The 12669-nt window shown below is 31.4% G+C and overlaps 1 long non-coding RNA gene across 1 annotated transcript; it reads right to left on the bottom strand.

Annotated features, from left to right (window-relative positions):
- Positions 1 to 4897: 4897 nt before the first annotated feature.
- LOC115722059 (uncharacterized) lies at positions 4898 to 11082 on the bottom strand. Its single transcript, XR_009684476.1, has 3 exons — positions 8207 to 11082; positions 7739 to 7836; positions 4898 to 5368 (listed from the first exon to the last, which is right to left on the bottom strand). It is a non-coding gene; the product is annotated as an uncharacterized LOC115722059 (long non-coding RNA).
- Between the last annotated feature and the right edge of the window lie 1587 nt (positions 11083 to 12669).

Below are 12669 nucleotides of genomic sequence, written 5' to 3'. Positions count from 1 at the left end.
CTAGACAATTCAAACGAAGGTGATGCTTTTGTCTTTGAATCATGTGTTTTAGAGAATGACAAATCCACCTGGATTGTTGATTCTGGATCTACTAACCATGTATGTTCTTCATTGCAGCTGCTTGAAACTTGGGAGAATCTTCACCCAGATGAGTTAAAGCTGAAAGTTGGACATGGGGAGTTGGTATCAGTTAAAGCTAAAGGAACAGCCAGAATCAAGTTTCATACAAAGAAATTTTTACTTTTACAGAATGTTTTATATATTCCAAACTTTAGTAGAAACTTGATTAGTGTTTCTTGTTTACAAACCTAATTTTATATATTGAATTTTTCGAGTTCAAATTGTTCAATTTCTCGTAATGGATTTCATATATGTGTTGCTAACATGGAACAAGGGCTTTATGTTTTAAGACCTGATACTCAAATCTCACTAAATACTGAACTTTTCAATGTAGCTAAACCTAGAAACCTTAAGAGAAAAGAGATTGATAATTATGATCAAACTTATCTATGGAATTTACGTTTAGGTCATATAGGTTTTGATAGACTCAATAGGCTAACCAAAGACGGTCCATTGAAAAATGTCGTCTTAGGAGAACTGCCAGTATGCGAGTCTTGCCTAGAAGGAAAAATGACCAAACGTTCTTTCTCTGCAAAGGGAGAGCGTGCCAAACAGCCCCTAGGGTTAGTGCATTCAGATGTTTGCGGACCTCTGAATGTAAAAGCCCGAGGTGGTTATGAGTATTTCTTCACTTTCATTGACGACTTCTCTAGATACAGTTTTCTTTACCTAATGCAAAAGAAATCTGAAACGTTTGAAAAGTTTCAGGAATTTCATGCTTTGGCTCAAAACAAATTAGGTAAAACATTAAAGATCTTGTGAACTGATAGGGGTGGAGAATATATGGATATGCAGTTCAAAGATCATTTAACTGAACTTGGAATTGAATCCCAATATACTGCCCCAAGCACTCCACAGCAAAATGGAGTTGCAGAAAGAAGAAATCGCACTCTCTTGGAAATGGTTAGGTCCATGCTGAGTTGTTCAACTCTGTCTACGTCCTTCTGGGGATATGCTATTCAAATGGCAAACGACATTTTAAATGTTGTACCATCTAAAGTAGTCCCTAAGACACCCGTCGAACTATGGAATGGTCGTACACCTAGTTTACGCCATTATAGGATTTGGGGGTGCCCTGCTCACGTCTTGAGAAAGAAAGAAGGCAAACTAGAATCGCGAACTGAAGTTTGCATGTTTGTCAGAAATTCTAAAGAGACTAGGGGTGGACTATTTTATAGTCACAAGGATAACAAAGTATTTGTCTCTACAAATGCTACTTTACTTGAAGATAACTATATGAAAGACAACAAACCGAAAAGTGAAGTTGTATTAGAGGAAATGCTTACAGATACAGTTCCTTCAAATGTTCCATCCTCATCTACTCAAGAAGAGGACCATCCCACTCCCTTAGTTGTAGCAACTGATAAAACTACTACCAAAGCTCCTGTTCAGAAGGTCACCGCTCCTCGTCCTAGTGGGAGGGTTTCTACAAAACCATCTCGTTATGGCTTGGATGGTGAAATCAATACGGTCGTTGGTGACGGTATTGATGACGACCCATTAACCTATAAACAGGCAATGGCAAGTCCGTAACGGAAGCGATGGTCAGCCGGCATGGATTCAGAAATGGATTCCATGAAAAAGAAAAAAGTCTGTGAATATGTAGATCCACTCGATGATTAACGTCCAATTGGATGCAAATGGATCTACAAGAAGAAAAGAGGCGCTGGAGGCGAAGTCGAAACTTTCAATGCTAGACTGGTCGCCAAGGGTTATACCCAAAGAGAAGGTGTGGACTATGAGGAAACTTTTAGTCCGGTTGCCATGCTCAAATCCATCTGAATTCTTCTCTCCATCGCAGCCGCTTTCGATTATGAAATCTGGCAAATGGATGTCAAGACAGCCTTCCTTAATGGTCTTCTTGAAGAAACCATCTATATGGAGCAACATGAAGGTTATGTTCTTCCTGGGCAGGAAAATAAAGTTTGCAAATTAAATAGGTCCATTTATGGACTTAAGCAAGCTTCTCGCTCATGGAATAAAAGGTTTGATGAGATCATTAAAACCTACGGCTTTCATGAGAATGAAGATGAACCTTGTGTTTACCAACTGAAGGAAGACCAAGTAGTAGTATTCCTGGTCCTTTATGTTGATGACATTTTGATCATTGGCAACAATGTCAAGAAAATGACTCACATCAAGGAATGGCTTGACACTCAATTCGACATGAAAGACTTGGGTGAGGCAGCCTATGTTCTCGGTATTCAGATTATCAGAAACCGAAAGAACAAATCCCTTGCTCTCTCTCAAACAACTTACATTGACAAAGTTCTAGAGAGATTCTCCATGACTAATACCAATGGGACAAATATGCCTTCTAGATATGGTATCCATCTATCTAAGGAACAGTGTCCTACTGATCCTCAAGAGATAGAAGACATGGAAAGAGTTCCTTATGCTTCTGCAATTGGAAGTCTAATGTATGCTATGTTATGCACTAGACCTACATCTGCTATGCAGTTGGAATCATGAGCAGGTATCAGTCAAATCCAGGACAGGAACATTGGAATGCTGTTAAGTATATTTTTAAATACTTAAAGATTGCAAGGAATTATGTATTAGTCTACAAGGGTGGTGCTTTAAATCCCATAGGCTATACAGACTCAGATTTCCAGGCATGTCTTGTAGACAGGAAATCTACATCTGGGATGGTGTTTACTCTTGGGGGTGGAGCAGTGGTTTGGAGAAGTGCGAAACAAACCGCGATTTTGGATTCTACCATGGAGGCAGAATACATAGCTGCGGCTGAAGAAGCTAAAAAGGTTGTCTAGCTTAGAAAGTTCTTCACCAGTCTTGGTGTAGTACCTGGAATGGAAAACCCTCTAGTCTTGCTTTGTGATAACAATGGAGCAATAGCCAACAGTAAGGAACCTCAGAGCCACAAGAGAAGTAAACATATAGAAAGAAAATATCATATTATCAGAGAATATGTGGTAAGAGGGGATGTACTGGTGGAGAAAGTGGACACACAGGACAACTTACCTGATCCATTCAACAAAGTCTTGGCAGTGACTGCATTCGAAAAGCACTGTCAGAATTTAGGGTTAATTGAAATGTACTGATTAGTTTTATATTAGTGCAAGTGGGAGTTTGATGGGTTTTATGCCCTAAATAAAACTGTATTTCAATGTACTCCAGATTATTCAATATCAATAAAGAAACAGAAGTATTTTTCATTCATTTGTGTATGTTTTGGTTCACCTTATCAATTGTTTGTCTATTTGATTTATAAATTCATTCAAACCCCTTTCACATACTTGATCATGTTTATTGTGTTGTCAACACAGTGGAAAGTAAACATGACTATGTGAATAAAGGATTCCTAGATTTATCAGAACACTGGGTTTTACTGATATGACAATCTACAACAGAGTTTACTTGCATTTGGAGAAATGCTATGTTCTTTCCAGAACATTGGTTAAAGTAAAGCTCGGGTTGGATGCACGGAGTATGCATTGGAATGGACTGATATTGAACTTTGAAATAGATTTATAAAACTTACCGTAATATCTATTAAATTCAATATCACTAAGTTGATCCTAGATCAAATGATCTAAATCCTGATATGGTTAGGTTCAATCTCAAGAGTATTATTCGTGTTCTTTGATTTGTTAGTTAAGCCTACTTTTGGGTCAGCGTGATACGTACATTTTGGGAACACGGTAGTGCAATTGAGTGAGAGCGCTAACATAAACATGGAATCTATAGCTTCTATCCGGCGAATAGTAAGCAAAGGATGATTTCCTTCGAGCTTAACCAAAGGAAGATAAATGGTGGAGTACTCATTTCACTTAGTTGAAATATCATTTATACAGGGTTAAGTGTTTTAAGGATAAAATACATTGTAGGGTGTTACGGTAATTAAGTCCCTTTACAATGTAAATCATCCATATAGAGGATCATTGGTCAAATTAGGATTATAACAATGGATAACTAATGATGTGTCTATATGGTGAAACATATAGAGCATTCTATATACTGAGAGTCCAATTCTAAGTTCTATGCGTGGATTCAACAAAGAATTAATAAGTCAGTGAATTTAAGTAGTAAATTCTTGATCTGCTTATTGGAAGCTCGGATATATAGACCCATGGTCGCCCCACTAGTTGAGACAATATTACTTGTAAGACTCATTTAATTGATTTTAATTAATTAATTATAATTCTCAAGTTAGACTGTGTCTATTTGAGAATTTATCACTTATTAAGGACAAAATAGTAAATAGAGAATTTGAAGGGCATATTTATTAATTGGGAAACTTTAATTAGTTTTATTATTAATAAATAAATGACAATATATTATTTGATAATTAATTTTAATTATTAAATAATTAGATTTGACATTTATGTGGTTGAATAAAGGAATTGGCAGTTTTTGACAAAACAGGAAACTAGCAATGTAGGAAAAGGAAAATTAGAAAAGTGGCAAGTCTTGTTTCCACAATGCCTAGGCCGGCCACTTTGCTTCCCTTTTCCCATTGATTTTTCAATTTTTAATGCCAAGTAATTCAACCATAGCCTTAAGTGATCTTCTATAAATAGAAGGTAAAGACTTCAGTTTTTGTAACACTTTTGACAGAATTTTCTCTCACACAAAAACTCTCTTCAAGCCGCCACTCTCTCTCTCTCTCTACCTTCTTTGTTTTCGAAATCTCTAAGTGATAGAGTAGTGCCCAAACACATCAAGTAATACCTCAATCATAGTGAGGAAGGCTGTGTAGAATTCAGATTCAACAAAGAAGGACATTCGGGCTCAGATCTTTATTATACTCTGCGATAGAAAGGAATCAAGGGTTAGAGATCTGAGTTGGAGGAGACATATATTCCGCTGAACCCAACGTAAGATTTCTCTTACTTTTATGTGTTTAATTTTCTATCGTTTTAGAAGTTCATATTTAGGTTGTTAAATCAACATACTTGTGAGTAGATCTAAGATCTTGGTAAAATAATTTCCAACAGGTATACTCTTTGGTCAAAAAATACATGAAAGGTGAAAATGGAGTAAAGGGTAATGTTCTTACTTCTAATGACCATGAGAATGTACGATGTGATTACTATTGGTTTGAGACAAAAGGAATCCCATGCAGACATATTTTTCTTTCATTAAAGAATTTGGAGATAATGAATTTCCCAACTTGTTTGGTGAGGAGCTGCTGGCTAAACGATGCTAAAGATATGCAATCTACTATACTTGGTATTGAAAGAAGGTGTCCTCATCGTGAAGTCATTGAAAATTCTAGGTACGGTAGCTGTAATGAGCACATTTCATAATATGGATTAGTAAAGGAAATTTGCACTAATTATTGGTATTTTTATAATTATTTGTGGATTTAAATTATTTGTGGGCCCCATTGTTAGAAATGGGCATTAGAGTTATAATTTCTCAATCTCAGAGATTTTATTAAACTCTAGGTGTACTATTTGTGTTATATGTGAATTATGCAATTTTTACAATTTTTGCTCGGCGACAACAGAAAATGCGATGGATAGCTAGTTTGATCACTTGGGTAAGTCTAGAATTTTATTTCTTAGTGGGATGTGTATTGGAGAAATTAAAATATCAAGGGTGAGCGGAGTTATGGATTTTGACCATTTTACCCCTAGTCTTGAAAATGCCTAAGTTATAAGTTTAGGGCATTTTAGTAATTTGCCACATGTGGGATTTGGTGGCTGCCTAGAAACTTGACATCTTATATTTCATTTGAGGAAAATAAAGAAAATTAAGAAAGAAAAGCCAAAAAATTGAAGAACACACTCTTTCCCTTCTCTCTCTTCGAACCAGCTAAAACCAAAGGAGTTTTTTGCTGATTTTTGTGTTTTCAGCAAGAATTGCAGGAGGTTCTAATCAAGGTAAGCCCTAGACACTGTATGATTATGTTTTTCTCAAGGTTTTTATTGATTTCAACTAGTAATTTTAGAGAATAGGGGTTGTTGGAGTTTGATTAGGTTATGGTTTAGTTTTTATGTCCATTTTGAGTTGATTCTAAGTTCTGGTAGCTTGTTTTAGTGTATTGTGTTGAAATTATACAAGTTTGAGCTTTGAAACTCAAACTTAGGGCTTTAATGGCATGTTTTGATTCAGTGAGTTTTTCTGAGTTGTATTGGTTGGAATGTGTTGTTTATATCTTGTTTAGGTACTCTGGAAGATTTGGTAGCATTTGGTTGAGTTTTGAGCGAATTGGAGGTTATTTGGGGAAACTAGGTGCAAATCGGTTAACTGTTTTGCCAGGTCCTGTAAAACTGGTTAATCGATTTTGACAGATTCCCCGAACAACTCATTTTCTTAATTCTTGCCCATTTCAGTGCCTTAGTTGGGTGTTTTCCTATTTTCTAGGTTAATGTAGTCCCTAGTGATTTTGCTTCTAAACATTTCAGTATTTTGCAAAACTTAAAAAGTAACTTTTTTGTTGCTTTTGATGTAAATAATAAATGAATTAATTTCCTTCTATAATTTTTTTTTCATACACGTTTGCCTGCTTGTGTTCATTAGTCAATTTTAAAATTAATATGTATAGTAATTTTTATAGTTAACATGTCTAATTTCTATTATAGTTAACATATTATTTAGTAACTTTATAAATTTTTGTATTAACATATTAAAATTTTTTTATTAAATAAATTTGTCATTACTATATTATATATTGTAACTTTTAAATACAACATAATAAAACAATTTATAGTAATCTATGATGTTACTTGATATGTTGAATTTTATTAAGTTTAAAATTTTATTACTTTTTGTTATAAAATATAAAAAATTAAAAAAAAAATTAATTCTCGTCGTCATTTTTCAAAGATGTAAAAAGTGAGAGAGATATCTAAATGATAGGGGTCTGTTTGGTACGCAGTACTTAAAAGGATTGGGCTGGACTGGACAAGATTAGATTATGCTGAAAGTAATCATATGTTTGGTTTAAGAATAGACTCGACTTTTTTTTATTTCCTTTTAAAAAAATTTAATTATAATAAATTTATATAATAATAAATAAAAATAAATAATCCGTAGCAAAAAAATAAAAATAAAACATAAATAATAAAAATTAATTAAATCATAAAATAAAGTAATATATTAGACATAGTCAAATATATATCATCAATGTATAATAAAATAATTGATCACATTTTTATTTAATAAATAATTAATAGTAAAATAAAAATATTTGAATAATATAAAATTATTTATGCTAAACACAAGGCCCCTATAGAGGAAAAGCTTTATCCCACCCAATAGAAGATGCTCTGTATTCAATCATAAAAATATTTGAACAACATAAAATTATTTATGCTAAACACTAATTCAATCACTAATTTAATATAAATATTAATTTTCTAAGATATTGATATAAATTTTCTAGTAGTTTAATTTTTTTTTTTAAATTTTATTGTTATATTGTTTCTTTTATAATCAATTTTATAATCAATTTAAGTATAACTATTGTTTAATTAATATTATTTTAAATTTTGAAAGCTTTTGTATGATAATTCAAAATTATAAATTTTCAATAATTTTAAGAATAAGTTTTGATAAAAAAATTTGTTATAATTCTTCCATTTAAATTCTTATTAAATTTAAAATATATTAATAAAATTAAGATTAAAAAAAGATAAAAAAAACTTACATGTATGAGATTATTTATCCTACTTTACTGGATGGATGCGATAAATAATAACAGACAGATGTGATTAGGTGGATTAATTATCCAGATTTCCAACATACCTAAGTCAAGATTAGACAAATTACTCTCTCTAATCAAATCTAATCTTATGTATCGAAAGCGCACTAAGAAAAAAAGAAAAATAAATAATGATGAGTGAATAAGATGTCAAGCTGATGTCAAATTAAGAAAAAATAGACAATTTGGGACAAAAAAAAAGATGAAGAGAGTAATTGAACTTCAGTAGCTAGTAAAAGAAAAGAAAAATGGCTCTCGGCATATACACATAGCAATTTAAGAAGAAAAATCGACATTCACAGTATATTAAAATATTGGAGCACATTTTCATAAATATTTTAGAAAGTATATGTCATGAGTTAATTGTTTCTTGAAATTAAGCATGATATATAAATAAATATAATATTTACTTACCACTATACTACTGTGAGAAGAGGCATCGTTGGTTTAATGGTAAATGTAATGTGTCCACAACTTCATTGAACGAAGCAAAGATCATCATATAAGGATCGGCAAATTTGCATCAATAATTACAGAAGCCAGAACACACATAAGACAATTGTTTAAGGCATGCAATAAATTGAGATACTGAATATATGATGGGCAATATGAGTCCCAGCTGCAACATAGTGGAAGAACTTAGAACAATGATTAAACATATCAGACTCCTTCAACTCTTTCGATTACTAACAACTTCTCGAATTGTTAATATCACCTGTGGAAGCCTTTGAAATTCAAAACGAAGAGGAAGCTCCATCCCCTTTTTAATAACCAGTAATTTGGCCACTTCAACAGAGAGGAGCCCCCTATTTGTGAAACTTATTGCTATCTTCAGCAGCAAGCACAACACTACCTTTGCTTTAAAAAACTGTTAATTATAAGCTTAACCTAGTCAAACCAGCCAGTGAATTTTAGAATGTGGTGACATGGATATGCATGACTCCACAAATTTTAACATATATATGTACCACATGCATGTCAATTTAAAGATACGAATTCTTATATTTACATGCATATATATGGTGTTAAAATCCAATCAACAGAAACTATTACCTATAGCCTGAATGGAGGAATTAAATAAATGATAGTTTGGTGTTATTAAATATATCCAAAAAAAGAAGGAAAAAAAAAAAGAAAATTGTTTGTTTCTCCAACATTGATCTCATGTGTGAGTAAATTTTGAGATTTATATTAGACTTATTAGTAGCTACTAACTTATTTAACTCCTTGCTAAAGTTTCGGTAATTAAATATATAAATGATAATTTGGTGTGGTTTAGTCTATATAAAAAAAGAACTATATCTTTAACAAAACTTATTACTACACTAATGTTAATGGGAGGAATAATGTTATTAGCTACATAGGCTTATTATTATAGTACCATGCATAATAACAACCCTATTTTATTTTATATAACCAGTACTATATAGTGGTGGTATATACATAGGTATAATTTGATAGTTTTAATTTATACAATATATGAATAAGTACTTCACGTCTAGCTATTTTGTTATATGGTATGGTGTACATACAATATATATTGTTAAAAGTTATCTCCCACAAATTTAAGAAAATATCAAATAGTTATGTACAATGTCTAAATAAAGATTCAAATACCTTGTTATAGCCGACAAAAAGAAAGACATTGTTATAAATGCATAAAAATACCAAAATAATTAAACAAGAAGTTTTATCCTAATTATTTTGATAACCTATTTTTTTTTTTTTTTTGATGAAATTATTTTGATAATCTAAATTATCCTAAATTTCTACAAAATTTGTGACAGGTCTCCTAACTAAACTTATATAACTCATAATAAATTTAGGAGAAAAAAAATAAGTTGTACCATGTACCAAATCTACAAAAACAAGCCATAGATAGTAATTAAAAATTATAACTACCCACATATATAACTTTTTAAACTTGTAGACATAATAAATTAAGAGCCATGATTTAATTAATAAAGAAGTATATATTTATACAATAATATATATTGAAATTATAATCGATGCCCTAGCGAAATGCACATGTACTAGAATCATTAATTAGCATATGTCAAAATGGAAACACACCACAATATATAGCTAGCTTGAACCATGAAATAATCAACTTAAACATATAGAAGATCTGGGCAAATGATCAATCAATACATAGTATATTACCTTGAACTACAATTTGTTTATTTAACTTGACATGCTAAGTGTAAATGAGTGAACAAGAAAAGTAGGATCATATTTTAACATTCTCTTTCACACACACAAAACCGCCTACAGTTAAAACAGAAATTAAAGAACACAATTTGTCAAATACGAAATTCACTCGACAATAAACAGTTGTACTTGTAATATGTTCAGAATCAGAACACAAGCAGTAGAGTGGTTTTGAATTGTAGAGTCGTTATTTATTAACAAACCAATAAAAAATTACTTAATGAAATTCCGAAATTGATTCCATAAAAACAAAGAGAGATATATGAAATAAAACAAATTAAATTGCATGCCTCGAAAAATCATGAAACATGATAGTGATTAAGAGGGGGGAAAGGGGAAAGAAGATCAGATCAAGAAACAATTTCAGTCTTTTTTTCTAATTTAGGTATTCTTTATGTGTTACAATAATAATAGATTCATATGGAGAGAGAGAAAGAGAGAAAGAGAGAAAGAGACATGGCTGTATCTGCTGATATCGAGAGGTGATGACAGAAGAATAGAGAGCACAAAGGAGTGAGATGCTGCTACGCATTCGGTCATCTGTGCTCTCTATCTTCTGTCAACAACATCAGCTGCCTCCTCAACCATATGATTTTATTTTTAAACAAAAAAAAAAGCTAACTTTATAGATATATCTATATAGAACACATATAGTATGTACATCAGTAAAGTTACCAAATTCAATTGCCGGTTGATCTTGAGATCTAGACAGATAGCTAGAGAGAGAAAGAGAGAAAGAGAGAAAGAGAGAAAGAGAGAGATATGGTGAGGATTGGGATATATGTGTAGAAGCTGTTGATAAGAATCTAGTTTGGATGGTGTAAGAGAGACTTTCTCATACCTCTATTTATAGGTAAAGTTTATGCCATGCCATGATGGTGATAACATGTACATTATTTCATAATAAGATTATTTATTAAATAATATAATTGAAGGGGTAAGCTTAATTTTTCAGATAAAAATCTTCCCTGGCTGGCCTACTTATATATTTATACAGTGTTTTAGCTGACCCATTCAGTGTTTCGCTTTTAACGAATCATTCTTCGTGGAAGTGCCAATCAAATTTCTTTTCTTTTATGATTGACTAGAGTCATCGATCGACCTTGGAATAAACTAGACTATATTGGGAATTTTTATATGCTTATATCTTCTAAAAGTTACCAGCGATCTGTAATAGGAAAATAACTAAATAATAATAAAATAAATAAATATTCACATACAGAAGAAAATGTTATTATAATTGTTTTTAATTGGTGACACTATAGGCTGGTAAAACTCGATCTAGAAAATAACTCCAATATGGTTGGGTATGTATAAATATATTATAATTTAATTAATTAATTGCATGAAGAGTAATTAGAGAGCCTTAAGCTAGATCATTAGAATAGTATTATAGAGGGTAACGGACAGCAATGATATGTGATAAAAATAAATTTTATACTGAATTCCTCTTAATCCTAGCATTTTGAATAATATGGTTTAAATCAATAGAACAATATTTGCTGGATCATCTAATAAAGAACCTTATCTTTTTGTACAGATATATTTATATAATTGTTATATGATGGATTGGAAGATCTCTAAAATCAATATGTATTATGTCGATCGGCAAGATCGTTTTAATTAGATGGATACAAATATTACCGTCAGGCATTAATATGTGTGCCTCTTATCCTTTCACAAGAGTCAGAAAATGCAGAAGGAACAGTTTGAAGCTTTAATAATATCTTCATATAATATTATTTCCTCACTAAATTTATTGGATGAAAATTTAAATTTATAAAAGGGTTTCATATATATACTTGTAATAATACAATCGTTTATTTTAAGAACATATACACATCATGTAACCAAAAACGAAAAATTATGATTTAGGTTCAATTTTGTCTGATAGTTCAAGTTTGAACAATGATATTAATATTATCCCGTTACATATTTTTTATTAATTTTATTCTCATACATATACACATTGAAAAGAAGGAAGAAGTAGCTAGAAATTGGTTGGAGAGTAATTATTCATATATAGAAATTCAAAATTGAAATTGAAAAGTTGGCATGTGCTTTAAATTCCATTATTATCTAAATGAATAAGTTTTATTGTGTTTGAAATGTAAAGGTGAACCCCCTTTAATACTTTATTGTTGTCGGTAGTGATTATGATGAGATAAAGAGATAGTATAATTACATTATATATATATATATATAAAGATATATGTATTTGCTTATTTGGAAGTGAAATGTCAAGCTGGGTGGCTGGGGAACTTCTAGACAGATGCATTCATTAGTGGCGTCAAGGATAAGGTTATTCTGCAAACCAGACTTGCAAGTTGCCAAGAAGCATGGAGAAAGGAAAGAAAAATCAATTTCAAAAGATATATGTGATCAAACACATAGAATAGATAGCTAGAATCCCCCACCACACAAGTCTTATCAAGTTTCATCCTTTTTTTCTCTTTTCTTTTTCGACAACATTCCTTTTTCGAACACTACAAAAACGAAAAAACAATAATAATCATATATCAAAATAGTAATAATAATATTAAAATATCCATGTTAATACATACAGATTTTTTTTTTTTATAATGAGAGATTTTGGTGGCCAAAACTACGGAATTGATGTAATTTTCAGATTTTATTGTCGCTTAAGGCCTAATGAGAAATTTCTT

This window comes from Cannabis sativa, chromosome 9 (genome assembly GCF_029168945.1).
Source record: "Cannabis sativa cultivar Pink pepper isolate KNU-18-1 chromosome 9, ASM2916894v1, whole genome shotgun sequence".
In the NCBI taxonomy this organism is placed as follows: Eukaryota; Viridiplantae; Streptophyta; class Magnoliopsida; order Rosales; family Cannabaceae; genus Cannabis; species Cannabis sativa.
The sequence above is the reverse complement of the archived record's forward strand: the minus strand, read 5'-3'. Positions and strand labels throughout refer to the sequence as shown.